The sequence below is a fragment of the Neodiprion pinetum genome, chromosome 7 (assembly GCF_021155775.2).
Source record: "Neodiprion pinetum isolate iyNeoPine1 chromosome 7, iyNeoPine1.2, whole genome shotgun sequence".
In the NCBI taxonomy this organism is placed as follows: Eukaryota; Metazoa; Arthropoda; class Insecta; order Hymenoptera; family Diprionidae; genus Neodiprion; species Neodiprion pinetum.
Genome location: NC_060238.1, coordinates 3331960 through 3348835, shown reverse-complemented (window position 1 = coordinate 3348835; position 16876 = coordinate 3331960). Strand labels below are relative to the sequence as shown.

Genomic DNA, 16876 nt, shown 5'->3' with positions numbered 1-16876 from the left:
AATTGTAAGATCACTGATACTTGTAAAAATATTGCAATTTTTTACCTTGAATCGATGAAATAGGAATTTGAATGTTTGTGTTTCTTTCATTTCGTAATTACGAGTTTTTTATTTATTTATTTATTTATTTATATTTTGAAGTTTCGTTTCCTCCTTCGATCAACAATTTTCCCGAAAAACTCACCGATATCGCAACGATTGATATTTATATTACGAATAACGTAAGATATCAGACATCGAATATATTATTCCTATAAATTTTGCAGATAAATCGTGGAGCAAAGCGTGTTGCGATATATATACCTGTAGAGAGGCTGACTGTACAGGACGTGACGTAACATAGCACATGACTGAATTAAATGCGAAAGAGTCTTGGCGATAATAAATGTGCACACCTATATATGCAGATAATTAAAGATACGGGTGAAGTATATTACATATAATACGTGCGGTAAAAATCTGTAAATATCTGAGCCACTGACAGAAATATAATGAGTGTATAGGCACAGGTACATATGTACGCAGGTTACACGGTACAGTAATTTATAATATATACGTATGTATATATAAATAAAACTTGGGAAATCTTATCTTAGCAAAAGTAAGATACGCAGTGTTAAATACATTATCAATTCCCACGTAGGAAAATTCTCAACATTTCTCAATGCCGGAATTTGCAACCATATATATATATATAGTGTATAAAATTGTTAATAAAAAAAAAAGAATCATGCTAGAGGATGTATAATTTGTACGAATATTACGATTTTCATAATGTTTCAAGTTACAAACGTTTCCAAAATCGATCCGATAATATTCTTATTGTATATAGTTGCTCGAAATCATATCGGAACAGAAGAAAACGAATGAAAATTTATCTTTTTGATCAAACAACGTAGCTGATAGTTTGAGGTGAAAGAAAAGATCGCGTTAGATAATTTTTAAGTAATGTAAAATCAAGCAGAAAATTCAACGAAACACAGGGTTGAAATTTTTCAACAAAATTATACCAACTTCGAGATTATTTTCATTGATTATGAACTGTCGAAATTATTCTATAATGGTATGAATAATTTTTTATCGAACCACGCACGTTTCATCATTTATACCTGACGTTCCGATGGAATATTAAATTTTTTTTTTTTTTTTCATCTATCCTTTCTTTTTCGTTTCAGTTTTCTTGCTCTCTTCACTTGCCGAATATAAACCACGCATTATGTTCGACCAATTTTATGTAGCCGTCAAAATTTTGCGAGGTACGTATGAGAATACATTAATTTTTCGTTTGTGATTGTTGCTAATTGAAGAAAAATATATTTACAGGACAGGTATTGTAATTTACAGCTTCTGACTGAATATTGTAACAAGTACATCGTCGCGTGTGTATGGATGTGCAATCGACACAACGACGTTGTAGGCACGGGTCGAAATACGGTGAACATACAGAGAGTAACACTTGTGCAAACCGTACGAAAGGTATGCGAGGTAGGTGAAGCGTGAAAAATTGCCTTATTTAAAAAATATCATATATTAATGGCAAACTTTTGTAGACTCGAATTTCGTTTCATTTACAATTTCAGTATCAGTTTCGTTTCGCTTCGTTTTATTGCACGACTAAGGAACCAACAACCTTGTTTTAATTTCTTTAACATTTTCTAGGCACATTTCGTTTCATCTCAATTTAAAATTCATCGTTCAAACTGTTCGGAAATATTTGTAACACTAGTGTGAACAAATTTACAGTAAATTTTTTTCTCGTAGGTACTTTTGCGTCGACATAATGATGATAAAAAAAAAAAAAAAAAAAAGATACCCAATATTTTAACGAAACTTAAACCGCGATAATAACTGCTGTAATTATGAAAAGAAATGTTGAATGGAGTGAGTGGAAAAATAATGGTTTTATAAATTTTAAGCGAAAAAAGAATATTCCAACCTTTCTCGTTCTCAAAATGTCAAATAATCCGACCGAGTGATTTAAAAAAAAAAAATTTATTTGTGAAGTCCCCACGCAAAGTCTGTAAAAAAATATTCTATGAATTGTATCAATTGTAGATGAAAAAAAAAAAATTAGTGAAAAATAACAAACATTAGAGAATCAATATTTATAATAATAATAATAATAATAATAATAACAAGCAGATGAGGGAGCAAAAATAATGTATTCATTTTCTTGTCGTCATATTAATTCTCGCAACGCAACTACACAGATGATCAGCTTTTAGCTGCTCGTGACTCGTTAGTTAGCGTATAAGGCTTGATGAGATTGCGAGGTGAGGAGAGCGAGCGATGAATTCACACCGCGTCGCTATCGTAGAAGCTCGGTTCTCTTCCAGCTATATACCGAAATATCCTACCCCATAAATACGTTGGCTTGATAAGGCGCGCGAGCTAGCGGCTCTCTACTGATAAGATAGATGTACTCATGCGACTCGACGAATACGCGTAATGTGTAAGGTATAAGGTGTAGGTTACAACACCAGCGCCGAGAATTTAGACGTGGTAATTTTTTTTTTTTTTTCACACAAATTTTCCGACAATTTTCCTTCATTTGCGCGATTAAAAATGTCGACAGGGTTGAAATGTTTTTCAATTTTTTTAATACAACAATTGTGATGTATTAGAAATTAATATCACGATTAGTTGTTCCTTTCCTTCTGGCGTTTCAGTTTTTTTTTTTTTTTTTTCTTGTCTGCACTCATCGCTGGTACAATTTTCGCAATTTTGAGACAGTTATAAAGAAATTTGAAACTATTAGCTCTCGGTATTTATAAAGTTCGACAGGGTATTTGGATAGCGAAGGCTACTAGTTTCATAGTTATTTTTACTATCTGATACTACTTAAAATTTTCTGGCACAGAAGATTAGAAATCAGTAGTTTTCTAATATCTACAAAGTCAGACTAACTATTTTTATAGTAAGTACCAATATTTTTTATAGTTGTTACTGCTATTTCAAGCATAGAAGCTACTAATTCGGAATTTCAGGCACCGCGTGGGTAGAAAAAGTAATATTTAGAAAATTAGTAATTAGTAGTTTTCACCATCTACGAAACGAGCCTAACTATCTTCACAACAAACACCACTATTTTTACAGTTGTTTCTACTATTTTATTCATCGAAGCTAAATATCAGAATTTTCAGATGCTCTGGAATAATAGTCTTCACTATTTCCACAAAGTTCATCCGACTTTGAAACAACGGAAGCTACTAATTTCGAATTCCAAGTACCAAATAGCGAATGGGTTATACTTCGAAGGAACTTGGATGATCCTAATCCGTGCGTAATATCAACTAAACGGCACGCGTTCACAATTTAACCATACTTTACTGTTTGGTAGGGAATTATTCGCTAAACGTTTAGCCAATGTAACTAAACGACGACGCCCTGCAATGTGGTATTATGTAGGCATATATATACAGGCACAAATACGGTAGGAGGGAATGATTCAAGAACCAAATAACCAGAGTCAACGTTGCCGAGTTGACACCGCACATACCTCTACACATAATACACGTATGCACACACGCCTAAGTATATAAGTAAATGTACGACACACGTATGTACATAGTAGGTGTATACCTCGCATTGTATCAAGTACGCGGGTAAGTGAGTAAGTAAGTAAGTAAGTAAGTAAGTAAGTAAGTAAGTAAGTAAGTAAGTAAGTAACTAAGCGATGAGTATATGGTACACTATAAATAGGTGTATAATATAATACTTACGGATCTCTCTGTGATACGCGGGCAAATTTGCAGCGCATCTAATTCCTCCGACCCGTCTACAAATTATTCCTCGTTAATTGAAGTAGGAAAATACAGGCACGCAACTCTGAAAAAAAAAAAGACAGCTGTCAATAAAAGTCAGGATACTAATTCAAATAAACATTTGTGTTGAAAAATAAACACGACGAATATGCCGATCGTTTTGGGAGGAGAAGATTAATGCATTGTTTGGAAAAAGCTTCTATGGAATATATCCTTCAGGCGAATTAGTTGCGTTAGTATTTTTATCAATTTTTTTTTTTTTTTCTCTTCTACAACTAAGCGATTCAAACTGAAATCCAAAATCCGTTCTTGAACTGTCGACTTTTTCTTTTTCCAGCAAAATATTTAGTACTTGTTTTGGTATTCGACTTGTCTTTTGAACAATTAGTTGTAACTAGTTGTTTAATTCGCTTCACTATTAATACAGTAACAGTCTTATTATAACAATCTTGGGTATGGAATAACCACGCATTACTTTATAAAATTTAATAAGTCCGATCAAGCAACAGTTCAACTATTATTGAATTACAACTGTAACCGATTATAAAGTAATTTTCTCCAAAAGTTTCTCGACATAAGTATTTAAGAAAAACGTTTTCTCCAGTTTATATCTTACAGAATAGTTGAACAGTACAAAGTTCTTTTTTTTAATAAAACACCTAATTTGGTAAACTATGCTACACCACATGTCCAATAATTACTCAAACGAGCTTCTGTTCGACAAAGTTATTATAATCAGCTCATTTTCAATCGATGTACATAATTACCAGGGAGAAGTTTGAGTTTATAGAGAGATAGAGTACACCGGGGCACAAGGCGGAGGCGGAAAAGAGGGGGAAGGAGAGAGAGAGCGAGAGAAAGAGAGAGAGAAAGAGAAATGATGCTGGCACTGACATTAGTTGAACATATTTGAGTTGCTTTGCTCTGTCGTGTCCAAATATTTATTTATTTACCTCGAAATACACATTTGTGTATTAACCATAAGCGTATAAAGTGTGCATACTTGGGGGGCGATACACATTCATGTGCGAATAGGTTTGCACGTAATATATTTCTCGCCGATTTGCACGCATGATGGCGAATTCATACGTGCTGCACACTCCGTCAATTATCCTAATTAAACGTCGTGAAGGTGAATTGTTTTTGAAAAATATCCTTACATAACGAATTTTTCCATTCGTTGAACGATACGATTTTATACGCAAACAATTTGTTTCAACTGATTGAAAACCGGGTGTTGTTGAAATTTATCAAATTTACCAACCGAGGAATGAAAACCTACACAAGTGATCTTAAAATTACGCATGTCAGTCAAAAGTTTTCTGGGTTTAAGGTGGACAAATGTACACGACGTTGCTTGTTTTATTATAAACAATATAAACGTAACGCTATTTTTTTTTTTTTTTTCAAGACAACGATGTCAAAAAACCAATTCACTGTTGTCTCAGTTCTTTTCAATAAATTGATCTGATTGTTTTATGGTTCGAAGAAAACCAATTTCGTTCAATTGATGAATAATAAAAAGTGTGCAGGTATATTATACGTATTGCAAAATGATATCGAGGAGCATACAAAGGCGAAAATAACAGAGAATAAGGCATAAAAATGTGGGTCACACCTGTGCTAAACGGGTTCTACACCTCATGCTTTTCATTAGCAAATACCTTATAAAAGACAGGCAGTAAATTATTGTCGATTAAATATATCGTTTCGTTTGTTTTTGCGTCAACTCTATTGCGAAATATCCGAAAGTAGAGCGACTCCTTCGAAAAAAATAACCGCAATTAAAGTACCTGAAACAATTACATATTTCAAAACCACGAAACTTTTGTAGGTGAGCCTTTTTTTTTTTTTTTTGTAGCTTATTTGTTAAATTTAATTTCATCATCAGCGATCATCGAAGTATATTCTTATTCGTTAATCGCATTATAGAACGTAAAAATTTCATCCATCCGGAGTAAATCGTTAATAATAATTGCCTCACAAGCGATTATACCTATAGCGAATATTTATGCTAATTTCAACGAGTATACAACTAATTTGAAGTCAATGTTTATTCCCGCCAATATTTAGTTAAGCATATTAACTAATATTTGAACGATCGATTGAACCAATACTCGCACATATTGAATAAGTAACAGGTCACGAAACAATCACTGCACTATCGACACAATCACTATTATACATAACACAAGTGTTCTTTATCCATCAAGTTAGTCCGAACTACACAAGTTGCTTCGTACATCAAAATTGTTCTTTCGTCATTCCAATTCATTCAGTGTTGTCTTGCTTGATATTTATTTATTTCAAATCAACCTCAAACTAATATCAACTAATTTCACCTGACCCAATGTTTAGTTGATTTCGAAACTCGATTTATTCATGTCAACCCTGCGAATCGAAGTAAAAATTCGTCACTTCTCAATTATCTTCCTCAATCTTTTACATCTTGAAATCGACGTTGAAGAAAATAAAAAATTCCATTTTACTCCAATTTCCATAATTCATCAAAAAATCTGTAACGGTATAAACAATTAATTAAGTATAAAACGAGTTTTATACAATATCGTTCGCCATTATCTGCCTGGTAATTATTTGTTGTTTTTAGTTTCACGCGTATACACATCTATATATATATATTATGTATAAACAGCGATGAACAAATCTTTGCCAGTCAATTCGGAAGCCCGAGAGTTTGAGAAGTAAAGTTAGTATTATTATACCTATATTTAATATACGATAGGGTACATACAGTGCATGCTACTATACGTATAGACACGAGTCAGTTTTGTACACACATGCAACGCGACGTATCTACGTGCATACGGTAAGCCTGTGTGTGTGTGTGTGAGTGTGCGTATTATACATTACACATGTGCATAGATTGCATATACAGGTAGGTATAGGTGTGTACAAGGTGCGATGAAAAGCAGGTCTCTACATCTGGATGTTTGAGTTGGTAATATTTGGAGTAACACTCAACAGACGCTGCAAGGGTTTACTGAATTTTGTTGGCAATATTGTTGCCCCGACTCGACTCCTACCTGCCCTCTCATATTCACATAATACGGTTATAAATGAGCGAGTGAAGCGAGAAAAGAGAGAAAGAGAGAGAGAGAGAGGGAGGGGGAGGGAGAGGGAGAGGGAGAGTGATAGTGTCCGCGTTCGATGTTTGCGGACAAATAATTCAGGATCTTTTGTTGATAAGAGACCGAGAGACCAGATCGAGGGATAAATAATAGAAAAGAAGTATGAAGAGGGGGAGGGGGAGAAAAAAAAAAGAAAAGAAACAGAGACGAGGGGTAAATATACAAACCGATCTTTGCGGTCTGCGACTGATATCGTTACACATACGTGTATACATGTATATGGTAAATCAACCTTACAACCGCGTTTCTCGCTAAAAGAGATAAGTCGGGGTGAAGAGAGAAAAAAAAAAAAATTAAAAAAAAAAAAAAAAAGAACCATATTATGTACATGATATAAAAATGTCATCGTGTTTCGCAATGAAGATAATTTCATTACTCGCACGATCGCTAAGGATATACGTACGAAGGATGCTCGCAAGAAGAAACGATAGAAAAAAAAAAATATTTCATTTAAATTTATTACATCAAATAATCGAATAAAACATTTTTCTGCAATTCTTTAGTAAAGAGAATGAAGTAAAAAAAAAAAAAAAAAAAACAGCGTAACATGCACTCGAGTGTTTGTTTATTCGTTGTTAGAATTAAGGTTAAGAAAAATTGAAAGACAATATTTAAAAAAACATTGAAAATAAAACAATATTAATATATTCTTCGAATGATTCAGAGTGGAAAAACAACGAGGAATAAGTAGACGGACAGATTCATGGAATATCTGAATAGTAGATACGACGATTCTGACTGAAGTTTTACGGAAAATTACGGCAGCTAGGCTTGTATGCGATAAGAGACGATCGAGTGCAGAGGGAGAATAATGGCGACGAGAGAGGGAAGAGAGAATGGAAACATGGAGGAATGGAGAGAAAATTAGTAACTTGACGAGTCAAAGACGAAAGAAAAAAGGGGCAAAAAAAAAAAAACATAGGAATCGTGAAAGGTAATCGAACTTGGGTCCTCGACCTCTTAAGATATGATCTTTGACGAGAATATGATCTATCTGTATACGCAATCGGTATAACAGCGGATTACAAAGATGCGAGACGATGCGTAACGTCGGATTGATTTAGAGATAAAATATCGTATACAGATAGTAGATTCATATACGGATATAATTAGTTGATAATAACTGATTTCAATTGTTTGCTACTGACCTACATTACATTGCGATGATATCGATTAATAGGTTGATCTATTATAAGTACACATCTACTTGCGGTATATTGATTCTTACGACTGTACACAACCGGCTTATCGTATTATAGGTAAAATACAACCTAAGTGTATTTAAACCACTGTCTGAAGATAATGAGAAAATCTCTGCGGTACAGAAAAAAAAAAGAAAGAAAGAAAGAAGCTCAGAAGCTCAGAATTTCCTGCGTAATTTTTCTTTCTACGATAAAAGTTTGCGATTGGTTACTTTTGATAGTCGGTTGGTTTTTTTCTTTTTACTTTTTATTTTTTATTTAATTATTGCAACTATTCGATCTTTTTATCGTCATAGTGATCATTTATCAATCAAGCATACACACGCGTTAATATTCGAGTAATTACGGTTGTTGCAAGAATTGCAAGAATAGACCGTTAAAACTGCGCGATAATTAGTGGTAATTTTAATAATCCTGTTTTCTGAATAGTTGTCGTAGCGATTTTTTGATGTTTTACGTTTCAAGCTTCCCCTCTTGATTTTCGCCAACGAATTTTTCGGCCCTCCTCCTCTCCCTCGCGAGGATTTCCCGAGGAGATGAAGCAATTCCTGTCTCTCCGTTGTGTTCATAAACAAGCGTCAAGTACCCGCCTAATACAGCCTCATCGATGAGAGCAAACAAAAGGGGGTGTAAACAAAGCGGAAAATGGCCGTGAGGTAAACGGAAACGAAATACATATAGTAGAAGAAAAGTGTGAAACATCGTTTGGTCTAACGCGCGGATGAACGAGTTTCGCGAAGATGCTGCAGAAAATGCGGAGTAAAATTATTCGTCGAGGGTTAGTCTGTGTGTGAGTGTGTTTGGATGTACAATACGGTGTGTATGAACAAGCATCGAGGCAACGGGTTCGATTTTTAATGCCCGGCAAATAGTACTAAGGCTTGTATAAATATATGCGCGAGAATCAGTAGCGCCAACATTGGAATCGTTGAATCGGATCGACCTACTAGTACAACGGTTAGGTATAAGGTATATAAGGCACCTACGGGAATATACCTATAAGTTATAGGTGGAGGGTATATAATACGCGGGGATTCGGACGTGAAAAATTTTGTCGAAGATTCTAGAAGCGGGTTATGCGCGTCAGGATCGTCAATACGATGTCCGTCGTTGAGGTGTTCAAATGTTTGCCGGCGTGTCCTGTATAGTCACTCTCTCCTCAACGCCCGCCCGCGAGATGCTTCACTACGGAATCTGTAAAACGATTGTTCATCTTCCGCATACCCTACTGATATCCAAAGTCAAACGATACTCCACCTCCCTCACCCAGGACTCTCATGCACACAACGATCCGATAAGTTGAAGCTTTGATAGGAGTTTAAACGACGCTCAAACGCTGCCTTGCAGCTGCGAGAACAACTATTCAGGGAGCAACTGTCAGGTGCATGTACCTGAACAAGCGACGTTAAAGCTCGATCACCGATGTGTACTTATTGTTTTACGAAAATTTAGTTAACGTTGACTGATGAACAGGCGATCCTGCGACGTGGGTCAAGATTTAGGATTCTGTACAGTTCGAACACTCGAGAAAAACAATATAGTTGGCTATAGTTGACTGTGTACTGCGATTTGGGTGAAAATTTAGGATTCTGTACAGTTCGGACACCCGCGAAAAACAATATGATTGGTTGTGGTTCAATATAGTTGCAACTATTTAATTCGTTATACGGCGCATGGAATTTTGAATTAGTAGTGCTTACTGAGTAAATAGTAGGACCAGCATATAATGGGTGAATAGTAGTCTTCGCTATCATGAAATAGTTGGACTGACTGCAAACAGTATCAAAGACTACTGCTTCAAAATTTCAATGACTTGGAGAGAAAGAATTGAATAGTAAGCAAAGACCGATGGCAAAATTCTAATGTAAATTCTCGAACAAGTTCGTGAAGTTTTGGATTAGTAGTATTTACTCAGTTGATAGTAGGACTAGCTATAACATGAGAACAGTTGTCTTCGCCGTTGTCAAACAGTCAAATTAATCCCAAAAAGTATGAGAAAATTTTATAAATCGCGCCTAGACGTTTTTTTGCAAAGCAGATAACGCCACTATAGCCTTACACGTCAGAAGTCAGATAACTAAGGTTCAATCAAACCATATTATCAATGACGCTTAGTTGAAATTGTAGTTCTAACTAGTGATTATCCGAAAATTGTTTCAAATAAGCAAAGCGTGTGCGGGTGTATTAATCGAATCAAAATTTGTCGGAGAAGATTTAGAATTGAAAAAAATTGTGAAAATTACAATCTTTCTCAAAATTTAGCTCACATATCGTTTCTCACGTATAATCTCACAGATTTCGAAAATTCGAGGCTTGAGCGGTGTTTTAAAGAGATATTACACACGTAATCGTGCAGTGTAACTTGAACTCGTGCTGCATGGAATCTCTCTCTCAGCAGCACTCAGCGATCGTCCAATGATAATTAATCCTGAGTAAAACATATAATACGTGAGCCATTATCAAATGAAAGTTAAACAAAGAGGGTTCTCCTCCGATGGTGCAGCATAGAGCCAAAGCCCGCCGGTTGTGTATTATGGGCACTACACACCGGCCACGTAACTCGACACCGCACCCCGCGAATGACTGGCGCGTTCTTCCCGGTTAATTCCGGGACCCTCCTCCTCCTCCTTTTCCACCATAATACTCGATATTTTCCCTTTTCTATTTTCCTTTCCCTCCAGCCGTGGACTCTTTCGCTCTCTTTCGGCATTTCCGAGTCAAAACACGATCCTAAGCGGTTGGGGGGTGGGAGGGGCCCGATGGCCATGCCCTGAATATAATTTTCCGAGACGCGCGTAGATGACGGGCCCCGGCAAGAAAGGGAGAAAGGGGGAAAAAAAAAAAAAATCGAAGAAACTTCGGGCATGTTGTGGGACTATTTTCGACATTCAGAGGAGCCGCGCTGTTTGTCCAGCTACGAGGGCGCAAACACGAGATTGGAACCGCGTGCAGCAAGGTATGTCTGTCTCATCCTACGGTAAGTCAGGTAGGCACACGAAGTAAGGTATGGAAGACCATCTTAGCTCCGCGGTGATGTTCTTCAAAAGTCAAAAGAGGTACACGTAGAACGCGTCGGAAGACTAGAGAAACCGCGGATATAATATGTACGTTTGTGCTGTCTCCGCGGCGTCCTCAAAGGAAATAATATACCTGCATTATGTTGAGGGGGAAGAACTAAAAAAAAAAAAAAAACTAAAAAACTAAAAAAAAAAAAAAATTTAAAAAAGAAGCCTCGAGAGTCGTCAAGTATTATATATATATGGAATAACTGACATTTTTTTTTTCTTCGACCTGCACGTGAAGGCTAATTTATGTACAATTCAAACCTATCTCTTTTTTTTTTTTTATTCTTATACGTACCTACGTGGTACCATCGCTCTGTATTTGTTTTTCATTTTTGTGCTCTTTGGGCTTTTTTTTTCTTCTTTCTCGTTTTTGTGTTAACCCGAGTACGCGAAGCGAGAGATAAGAAAGCCTTTCGCAAAGTATTTTAAATTATTCGATTTTAAGTAACTACTCGCAGTAAGTCGGGATACTTCGATTACTAAAACTACTATTCTCATGCTTAGTTTTATTACATCGAAATTGTAGAAACCGTTAATTTAAACACTTCAGACGTTGGATAGGAAATCAAATGATTTACCAAATAATTAGGTATATCTACTGTGAATTGAGATATATAACTTCTGAGCAAAATATACGTAGTTTGGTTGACGATTGTTATCGATAATTGATGTAGTGAATTTCACTAATCACAAGAAGCTCGAATATAGACAAAAATAAACTATACAATCATATTACATGTCGATCAAAAAAATATTTCACGAGGCAATCGAGCAACAATAGTAAAATAGTTGATTCCTATACATAATAGTTACGTCGACTAATTTTTTTCTGGAAATTAAAAAAAAAAAAAAAAACAATACAAATGTCGCATCGAATATATCTGTTCGTCTGGATCCCGACAAGTTTCAGGGCAGGACTTTTTTATTCATCGCAGATTCTTGATTTCATCGTAAGCACATCTTCCTTGGTAACGTTTAATTGCTAACGATAACTCGGATTATTTAATGCTGCTCGTTCGTTTATTGCGCGAGGTTGTATCGAAAGTAGGTATGTAATAGTTACAAAATAACGTCGGCGGAGGTCGCGAGACACAGTACACAAGTATTTATAACAGCAAGTGGCCAAACGAATCGTTTAATTATCTGATAACGACGCTCGTTATACACGCATGAGCGTGTAACAGTTTGGGCAACAGGTAAATTGAGCATAACGTGGGTAGACATTGCGCGCAAGTATTTATACCTACAATATGCGTAAGAAGCTTGTATTTATATTCAAATTATTACAACTATAACACATGCCATTTACAACGATCGCTTACAATGAAACGATATTCCGTAATATTTTTTCAGCTGAAAAATGAGAGTATGGAAGAAACGAAGAATAGGAATATATACCAGGCAAGAGTAAAAGAGAATATATATACATATTTTTTTATATACATTCTTTTTTTTTCATTCAATTCTATATTAGATCTTAATCGTCGCGTAAATAATTAATACTGTGAACCTATACATATATATATATACACATGTAACAGTGATATATGCTAATTGTTAGTGAAAAATATATTAGTTATTAGCGCGAATATATTTCATATTAATTTTCAAAATAATTTCATTTCAACTCTCGGTAAATAAATTTCTCTAGGTGATAGGTACACGCGTATACTATTACAATGGAATTAGAAGGAATATTTACCGCGCGTACGAAGGTGAAGCCTTCTCGGTGTGCGGGGAGTTAAGAGATTGGTATTGATTGGTCTGTTTGCGGAGAACACACAACCAATACAAGTTCGTTTTCATCCAGGCCGTTGAATATATACATATATATATATATATATATATTGAGAGAGAGAGAGAGAGAGAGAGAGAGAGAGAGAGAGAGAGAGAGAGAGAGAAACCCGGGCGAGCGCAAAACATTGTGTAGGTACAATGTGTGTGTATGTATAATACACATGCATAGAGGGGAGAAAACATGGCGGGCTAATATTGGCACGGAAATTACGAAAACAGAGGAAGTGCTGCCTTGATCTTGACAAATCAGGTATAGAGGAGCCACGGATACACCCATCACGTATATATATATATATATTATATATATGCACATACGCAGTGCTATACGTATAGATAGAACATTATACATCTTATTCGGTAAAAGGGCCACTGTTGTATATTATAATAATTTAATACCTGAATAAAATTTATCTCAAGTCGCGTTTGCATCCGTCATTGTTATAGGTAGTACGGATAAACGTTACGTTGCACGAAAATTGGAGAAAGAAAAAAAAAAAATAAACGACAAAGAGAATCTTTAAAAATCAAAAGTAGAGAGAAATGATGATGGAAGAAAAAAAAAAAAACATCGACCAAACACGCGACAGACAAACAGATTATTGTATAATAATGTTTATGCACAAACATTTGAGGAGAAACTGCGTTAAGAAAAAAATGAAAAATAAAAAATCACACATACTCATGTAATAACTACGGTTTACCTAGGTTACGCATTCACCTGATGTAATCCTCGTTAGAATTAATTTGCATCGTGAAAATTGCATTAGAATTTGCATTAGAGGTACGGCGAAAAAAAAAATGTTCACACGTAACGAATACTCGGTACAGTCTCCAGACAAGTGAGAATATGTTATATATATTACCGTACGTCATAATTTCCGATGACAAACTACCGCACTGAGTGGAAGAACCGGAAACAAAAAGATAAATTCTATGGACGAAAAAAAAAAAAAAAAAAAAACTGTGCAACTTATATAATTATTTATTCATTTATTTGTTTCTTTTTTTTTGCTCAAACAGTAGAGAAAAAGTTTAAATATAATCCGATGAATAAGAATACAAAAAAAAAAAAATAAATAAATAAAATATAATAGAAAAAAATAAACGTGAAAATTGAAATAGAAATCAAGATTCCTGTGTTTCTTATTTTTCTTTCCTATTTTGAAAAGAACCACCCAAGAAGCGGAAAGTGAGATCAGGGAAAAAGAGGGAAACGTAAGAGGCCGACAAAGCTGCAGTCCTCGCGGGCTGAAAGGTTGCACGCGGTGTCGAAGCCACCCCCTTGAACGTTGCGGCATATGCCTGGGCTAGGCTGATGCACCTATGGGATGTTAGGTAGGAAGGTAGGAAGGTAGGAGGGTTTAACGTGTTGGTAATGGTGCGTGTAGAGGTGTACGTATAACCCGGGATTGGCTTTGTGGGTATGCGTAGGTATACCTACTAGGACGCTCTAGGATCTACGCAAATATACTCGTACCACCTTTGTTTTCACTTCCCAAAAAACCGCCAAGTAGGATGTTATATGCGCTGCGTCGACCACCTGCGCTACCCTATAGCCGCTACGTCTTTCCTGCTTTTTCCCTCCTTGTAGGCGTGCTAGAAATTTTTACGATAAAACGATGGAGAACTTTAGTTGTCTTTGAATGTGAGATCAGATTTTCAAAATTCAAGACAGTGGATCTGATACGGTGGAGGAAAATTTCAAATTTCATCGAGTACGGTCAAATGATTCTATGTGGAAGTTTTCGGGGTCACGGATTTGATTCGCCATACTGAATTTTCAAAATCTGATCTCGGATTCGTAATCGGGAAGCCCAAAAACCACTGAACAGAGTTTTGTCTCCGGATTCGATCGAATTTGAAAATTTCCTCCGCTATATTGGATCCACCGTGTTGAGTTTTTGAAATCTCAATTCAGATTCCTAATCAGCGAGCTAAAAAACTTATAACTTATATGAAACATGTATATGTGTAAGGAGTAACTTTCGCGGAAACGAATTATTGAATCTTAATAATCTTTATATTGAATATTAAGGTTTATTTTATAATTTATTGTTATAAAAAAAATTCACTCTGAATAGACTTCTTAGTAAAATAGTTGTAAGTATAGTTGAAGACTCGTGTTTTTGTTTGCTACATCACTTTTCTTCTGCTCATTTTTAGAGTGCAGGTGAAAATAGTAGGTATAAACCTTGTAATATTATAATTACATCGATTACTATAAAATCGAAAACAAGAACTAAAAAAATTATTACAGCGATTAGTAAATTACAGTGATAGGGATGAAAATCGTGGCACTTACAATTAGTTATAGTAATGGTGATAATAATTTGAATAACGACACCGAACCGTAACCAAAATAATATCGAGTGCAACTATACTTACATAATATCTATAATTATTAGTCATGATAGTGACAGGCATAAATATAGTTTAATCCGCAAATTAGTGATGAGAATCGTTTTTAAAAAATTGTAATACCGGTTGCTATCACAAAAGTTTTTTATTCATACTAGTAGAATGCAATGACTGTGACTATTTTTTTTTTGTCACTTTTTCACTCGTAACGGGATTTTAATTTCAGCTGCAGAATTGCGTAGCAGCGACAAGCAACGACGACTGCACGTGTTTAGTAATCGCATCTTCCTTCACGTATTTATCGTTGTACATGGGTCACATTATACATGCACACGTATCTTTTCTCGAATATAATAATGTATTATACGAGGCGCGATGTGGCCGTACTATATAGCGTATAATACGAGACGCGATATCGTCACTGTTTGAACATTGATAAGAAGAACTCGGCTGCCGCAGTACCTGGCGCCGACTTACTGGCCCCTCGCGTTTCCCGCCGCCTCCCCGCCGCCCCACGGTCTCATCCCTTGGGAAAGACGTAGAGCCCGAACCCGGACAAAACGCCCTCTTTGTCTCATTGTCAGCACCGTTGATTCGTATAATTTATAACACACCGCGGGTATGGATCGCACCTAAGTGTGAAAATTAATGCAACTTTCGAGGAAACGAAGCAGGTAACTAATTTTAAAACGATCAAACAACAACGAGAACCGTCAACTATGTGTAAATAGTACTTGATCTAGAGATTCTGAATAGTGATCGGATTATAATTGTTGAAACGGACACAAAGGAAGGTAATATTAAACGTGTCACTTTTTCGTTCTACGTGAATTTCCAAAGAAGAAAAGAAAACAACTAATTCACAATTTTTATCAGCACTTGTATAGTCGTACTTGGATTAATACCGACTGGTTGCCTCTTTTTTATCGACTCCAAGACCCATTACGGATATTATACATATATGTGCGTACATCAATATACAACCTGTTATAACTGCACCCATATGCCACGCCAATATACATGTACTTTGTACTCTGATGCGATCACTTAAGCCCGAGTGCGTTAGTGTGAGTGAGAAGAAGATAAATAAACAGGCTGCGCCCATGGAATTTTTGCCATTCCTTTTAACCATCGCGCGATTCTCGGACCTGTAGCAAAACGTATAGTTGCGAGATGATCTTCGACAGCACCTGCTCTCAGATATACTCGCGGTTTATACACTTATGTACTATCGAAGTTACTTTTCGTTCTGACATGAGGTATACGATAGTTTTAAAGATCGTAATGAAAACTGGTAAGTACAAATATACATTTAACTTGGACGATTAAAATTATAGTTGCAACTAGGTATAGCAGCGTACGACTGAATTTCAGAGCACGAACAACTATGACTCTGATGACGTAAAAACTTGATTAGCAATTTAAATCCCAATTTCAAACTCTAAAATTGACTTAGAAATACAAGCATTTGCGTCAATAGTAGATACTCAATAGTCGTGAACTATAAAAACTATTTAAATTCAATGGAAGCTTAACGAAAC

At 35.7% G+C, this 16876-nt stretch overlaps 1 long non-coding RNA gene across 1 annotated transcript in view; it reads right to left on the bottom strand.

The window, feature by feature from the left end:
• Nucleotides 1-16876, bottom strand: part of LOC124223135 (uncharacterized) — a 56414-nt gene that overhangs the window by 27730 nt on the left and 11808 nt on the right. The window contains exon 2 of the long non-coding RNA XR_006884205.2: nucleotides 3723-3828. This is a non-coding gene — a long non-coding RNA (uncharacterized lncRNA). The remainder of the gene's footprint in view (nucleotides 1-3722; nucleotides 3829-16876) is intronic.